General features: G+C 36.6%; 1 pseudogene; it reads right to left on the reverse strand.

Moving 5' to 3' along the window:
* Window positions 1-4347: 4347 nt before the first annotated feature.
* Window positions 4348-4446, reverse strand: LOC132272146 (small nucleolar RNA R71; annotated as a pseudogene).
* Between the last annotated feature and the right edge of the window lie 2311 nt (window positions 4447-6757).

A 6757-nucleotide genomic window follows, 5' to 3' on the forward strand; every position in this document is an offset into this window, starting at 1 on the left:
AATAAGGTTTTCAAGATGGTTTTTATAGCCATTATGTATTATTTATGGAATGAAAGGAATAGAAGACTTCACAATGATATAGCTAGAATTCCATCCATATTATTGAAATGTATTGTTTGGGATGTCGTAGATATTGCAAGGGTAAGCCTTTAAGATTTGATAGGATATATAGGAGTTTTTAGGGTTGTTGCAGGCCTGTCTGCACTTCTCTTTACTCCTAGAGGTGTGTTTCAGTGAGATTTTATCTCACTTCCTTTCTTATACTCTATTGTTTTTATGTTTATAAACTTTTCTTCAATTAAGGGAAAAAAAGAGAGTAGAAGTACAAATATTCCTATCTTGTAGTTTCCACTTGGTAATATTCCCGTTGAGAGATCTCTTTGGTAATCTTCATGATATTTATGGGATTCAAATACGTGTTGTTTATCAATGCTGTCTGTTCTGGATGACTTTTTCCAGACTGGTCATGACTAATTGATTCTGGATTTTCTTGAACTACTCTACTGGCTCCTTTATTTGGAGTGAAGGTAACTCGAACATTATATATCTTGATTCCATATTTGAATTCTATTAATCAAATACTCTGATCTCTCTACATCTCGTGTAGATTCAAATTCTTCTTCTAGCTTTTCTAGAGTCTTTTATTCCTTTAAGGTTTTGAAGTTTTCTATTAACAACTCATTTCGTTTTGGCATTCCTAAATTGGTCTGAATATTAAGGTCTTTTCCCTTTTTGAACTTCAAGATTATGTAACCATCGAATGTTCCATAACTAGTCGATAGTTTTGAAGATTCACTTTGTTTTTCTTTTCTTGTAAGTTTCCATCTTTCAGTAACTTGAATTTCATTCTAATTTGAGATTTTAGGCTGATACGTATGGTTTCTAGCCTAATTTGGATGAATGTTATTTTTCTCCAGTTTTGGGTGAGTAAACTCCTTTGAACATTTATTTTCATTAATTTATAATACACCTTGTATTCAATTATGAGATTGAATCTATTTTTTCTAAATTTTATCCCATTATTTACTAACGTGATTTTTAAAGCTTCACCAACATCTCGATGCCAACTATAAAGTTAGGGAAAACATTAAAGAAAATAATTTGTTTTCCAGTATCTGCTTGGATTGCTCCTAACAATGTGCCTATATGGACATAGTTGTATCCTTGGTTTTGATCTCTAAGCATTTAATCTCTAGCAAGTAACATAATGTTTGTTTCTTCACTGTTAACTGAATATGTCATATTGACCTTTTTGAATCGATATGTTGGTCTTGATAAGGGCTGAAAAGTGCACATTTAAACCCCTTAAGCTTGAGCGTTCTAGGACCTTTATCTATCTTATTTTCCCACCTTAGACTAATTTATTGTTATTTCCATTTTCAGGTGCTTATCCCAAAAATAAGTTAATTCAGCCAAATAAGAGCATTAAAGAAGCTATCTCAAGCTGAATGGAAGAAAGGGGCAAAGTGGAAGCAAAGTGTGGAAAAGGAGTAAGTTCGATCGATCTCAACAATTCTTCGATCAATCTAAAGGAGATTGATTTAGACATTTCAAGATGAATCCAAGCCTTTGTCCTTATCCAAAAGATTCCATCATCTTCGATCGATCCAACTTTTCTTCGATCGATCAAAATTGTTTGATCTTATCCTCACCTACCACCCCACCTACTACTTTTGTCTTTTTCCCAAAATATCTCAAAGATTTGTCATTATTCAAAAAGGCACTGCCAAGGATGATCGATCTCTGCAGTAATCGATGGATCTCACCTAAGTTCGATCGATCTCACCACAGTTCGATCGATCGAACCTCCTCAAGTCCGAAATAAAACAGATTCCAGCTCATTAAAAGTTGGCTCATGGTGAATCATTACAGGGGCCCTAGTGCACGAGTCTAGACCATAGGGTGTCACACTTAAGCCTCCTATACAAGGATTTTGAGCCATTCTACACATATAGTTTTGATACTTTAGAGATAACATTCATCACATATCTTGGAGCGGAGGCTAGAGACTAGAGAGCTTCACTCATTTTTGGGAGTTCTTCCATTCTCTTAGAGTTTCCATTAAGAAGGAGGTTATCCCTACCATGGAGTTAGCCCTTGAGGATTGGATGACAAATTCAATGAGTGGCTAGACATCTACTTGGGGCTAGAGTAGCCCCTAAGTTTGCTTCCTAGACCTAGTGCTTTGTATATTTTTGGGGATTTACTTATAATAAATGTTTTGATCTTGGATTTATATATATATCTTGTGGTTTGTACTTGATGTGTATAGATTAATGCTTTCAATTGATTATCTATTTCTAACCATATGTTTATGCATGCTATAATGGATGATTCATGTGTTTTTCTCTAGATTTAATGCAATTTATGCATGTCTATGTGTATGGATGAAGTTAATCTAGTGATGATCAAAACATAGTGCTTAATTGAACACTCTAATTTATTTGATGGTTCACATTTGTTTCTTGATGGATTGTGTCACACCTTTAGCTTACTTAATTTAATTTCCATGTCTTTAGTGTAGATGTAGTGTAGTTGCTTTAGATTCATAGATAGGTGGACAATCTATTCTTGTTCCTTGGTGTTCCATACTTATGAATGCAAAGGGTGTTTGTTTCTAGATAGTTGTGTGTGCATAAATTGTGGTTTCATTTAATGGATTTTGGTCTCATTTGATAGGTTATGCTTTCCATTTGAACTGGCTAGACAATCTATACTTATTTGCCATCCATACCTAGTTTCAATTAATGTCACATACATACATAAATTATAATTCAATTTCCCCATTGATATACAATTGCTAGTGTTTAATGAAGTCAAGCTTAGTGGTGAGCTCTAATACCCCAAGTCCTTTCCTTTATATCTTTTTCCCTATCTTCTAAATTATCATATTTTGCTTGCTTAAATTTCAATTGCATTGTAGTTTAATCAACCAAACAAACCCTATTTTGATCACTCGACCAACTAACCCTATTCATTGTTTCCATTACAAGCACGCCCACAAATCCCTTAGGACGATCCTTACTCACCCTAGCTATATTTTTAGTTAGAGGTAGTAGTGGCATTTATAAATTTAAAACTTGGCCACACTATATTTTGCAAATTTGGTTGCATCGCGACACCGCACACTAAGTTTTTGGCGCCGTTGTCGGGGATATTGAATTGGCAAAGCCATGTTTTGGAAACAAATAGGAATTAGTACTCTTTTGATCGTGTCTTTATTTTATTTTTTTTTTGGTTACTTATTGTGTCTGTTCTTAATTGACTAGGTGAATTGAGTAAGGAAATCAAGCAAAGGAGAATTGAAAAGCAAGGAGCTAAGCTAAGCACAAAAAGGCCGAAAATCTAAAAATTGCAAAGCTAAGCTAAAAATTTGAAAAATGCTTTGAAGTGCTTAAGGACCCTTTGTGAGCTCTTTCTAAACTTAATCTCTAGTTAAATCGTCGATCAGTGCGGAGGCATGTTTTTACATACTTATATAGATCGTGAGCCGGCGCAGAGGCAAATTACTTTTCTTGTATATTGTTGAAAGCATGGGAGCATGGGATCAATGTATGTGGAGGAAGTTTGTTAATTGATTTGTTGTGGGGGCGAAGTGATTGTTATTTGATTGATTTCTTGTTAGTGCATGTATGGTCGTAGGTCATTAAAACCTACTCTTGTCTCTCTCGATTTTCATCTTAAATCGGTTGTTCGTAATCTTAGGGGAAGAGGTAGTTCTCATCACTCCATTTCATCAATGGAAGAGCAACATGATGATCATGTGGAGGACCTTGGTCACATAGACTAACAAGGCATCCTCCACCCTAATGTGCATTATAAAAATATTCAAGTTCCATTAGGCATGCCAAGACCATTCATTCCCCCACAACAACAAGGCCAAGTTCCATTGGGAATGCCTCGGTCAATTTTTGCTCTATAACCTTCCATCATTCAAGGCAATCAAGGTGCTTATGTAACACCACCGATTGTAAATCCTCCTCTTGCTTTACTCGATCACTATGTGCCAAATGAGTACAATGCACCTATATGCATTCAATTGCCCTCATTTAGAGCACATCACTATGAGATTAAACCACAAACCATTCAAATGCTTCCCAACTATCATGGACTTCCAAGTGAAGAACCTTACAAGCATTTCGATGAGTTTCTTGAAGTGTGTTCCACCGTGAAATACACGGACATGCCGGAAGAGGTTTTAAGATTAAAACTTTTCCCTTTCACCCTTAAAGACAAGGTAAAATATTAGTTCAACAATCTTAGGCCTTTTTTGATAACTTCTTGGGCAGAAATGTAACAAGAGTTCTTGAGAAAGTGCTACCCGGTTTCAAAGACCAATGCCATGAGAACCTCAATTCAAGAATTTTCACAAGGGGATGGGGAAATGTTTCATGAGGCATGGGAGCGCCTCAATGACTTGCTTAGGAAGTGTCCACACCATGACATACCTAAATGACAATTAGTTCAATGTTTCTTTGACAGGTTGTCGGATAATTTTAAAGGAATGGTTGATGCTTCCATGGGTGGTTCTTATATTGATAGGCATAAGGATGATATATGGCGTCTTTATGAAAGCATGAGTGAGAATTCATTGCATAGATCCTTGTCTTCCAAAAATGATAGAAATTCAAATGGAAGGAAGAATGTTGGCTTATATTAAGTCGGCAATTCCAATAACATAGCCGCCGAGATGAAATCCTTAGCTCAAAGGTTTGATCAATTTTTGATCAACCACAATTTGGCGAATTAAGTGTCTTCCTCCCCTAATCATGTTCATCATCATGCATCTAATGAATCTTGTATGATTTGTTCAAGTGTCTTGCATTCTACTTCCAATTGTCCCCATGGATATGCGCAAAGCGAGAACTATGAACAAGCAAATGCTATTTTTGTTAACTAAGGGAATAACCCCTATGGCACTCATTACAATCCTAGTTGGAGGAACCATCCAAACTTCTCTTAGAAAAACCAAGGGGAAGGCTCAAAACACCCCCAAGGTGGTTTTTAAGGCAAGTATCTTTCGTCTCCAATGCAAGGCTAAGGTTCCCAAGATTTTAGATCATCATTTCAATCGCATGGCAATCAATTTTCTAACTCATATTTCCTAATCAATCATCATACTCTCAAGGAACCTCAAGGAGTCCCGCTTTTGAAGAAAAAGTATTGACCGCTTTAGGCACTCTAGAGGCGAACAGTCATTGCTTCATTCTCATTCTCAATCCATTGCTAAGCTAGAAACCCAAGTAGGGCAAATAGCTAGTACTTAAAATGCTAGAGAGAAGGGGAAGATGCCTTTGAATGCCTTACAAAAGTAACAATGTGTTGTGGAAACTCATTCCTCATCGGAAGGGCACACAATTGAGCATGTCAATGAGGTGACAACCTTGAGAAGTGGGAAGATTATTGACAACCAAATAGGTATTTCCAATGAAGAGAGTGAACCGGTGCAACCAAAAGTTGACACCCGTCCCGTTTCACATTCTATTCCTCCTTCATTGTATGTGCATGATCATTTTGTTGAGAAAATTATCAAAAATGATTTGAAAGATGAATTGATCAATGACTTGAAAAAGGATTTTAAAAATTCTTGTGTTGAAGATTCTTCAAAGAACGATTTTGAAAAAGTTTTTGAGCCAAGAGCTCCATTTTCGGATGCCTTGAAAGGATCCATTTCTCTTGACAAAAAAAGACCAAGACTAATGAAATCATTGAAATGTTTAGGCAAGTGAAGGTCAATCTTCCATTTTTGGATACAATCCAGCAAATTCCAGCTTATACCAAATTTTTGAGAGATCTTTGCACCCAAAAGAGGAAGAACAAGAGCCAAGTACTAAGGAAAGTGGTCTTGACCGAGCAAGTGAGCTCCATTTTGCAACATAACACTCTCCCAAAGTTTAAGGACCCAGGTTCACCTACTACTTCTTGCATTATCGGTGACCATGTCATTAATCGGGCACTTCTTGACTTAGGAGCAAGTGTCAATCTTCTTCCGTACTTGGTATATGTTAAATTAGGCTTAGGAGACTTAAAACCGACGTATGTAGTTTTGCAACTTGCTGACTGATCCATCAAAAAGCCCCGGGGTATCATAGAGGATGTTTTGATTAAGATTGATAAGTTTTCCTTCCCGGTAAATTTTGTTGTCATAGACACGGAGCTGGTTCCTAAACCCAAGAGCCAAATTCCCGTTATCCTTGGACATCCTTTCTTGGCAACCGCAAATGCCAACATCAATTGTAGGAAGGGGATAATGAACATCTCATTTGGGCATATGAAAGTGAAGTTGAACATTTTTAATCTAACCCTGAATTCCATAGATAAGCACGAAGAAGCGTGTGTTGTTGAAAAATGCATTGCCGATGAACTTGATGAACTTGAGTCTTTACTTGATATTGAACATTCCCATGGTTTGCCTACCAAAAAGAATTCAAAGAAAATTGTTTTCAAACCAAGTGTTCCAAGGGCATGAAAGCCCAAGAGGTGTTTTAACCAAGGACTGTCAATATCTTTTGAATCAAATCCAACGAGTTCCTTAGAGAACCATTTGTTGGGTGGGGGCAAAATATTTTTCACCTCGTCAAGGAGGGGATGCATAACAAGATATTTGATCCGGGCTAAAAGAGCCCAACGTCTTGCTAGAGACGTTAAAGACTAGCAATGCTTCGTAGGGTTTAAAACCCTTTTCCTCCCTCATTTCTATTTTACCTTTCATTTCTTACGACGTCTAGATATATTCTGGGTTTATACACATTGATGG

Source organism: Cornus florida, unplaced genomic scaffold (assembly GCF_030987335.1).
Source record: "Cornus florida cultivar Cherokee Brave unplaced genomic scaffold, ASM3098733v1 CherokeeBrave_3.0.0_Hap2_Chr08, whole genome shotgun sequence".
In the NCBI taxonomy this organism is placed as follows: Eukaryota; Viridiplantae; Streptophyta; class Magnoliopsida; order Cornales; family Cornaceae; genus Cornus; species Cornus florida.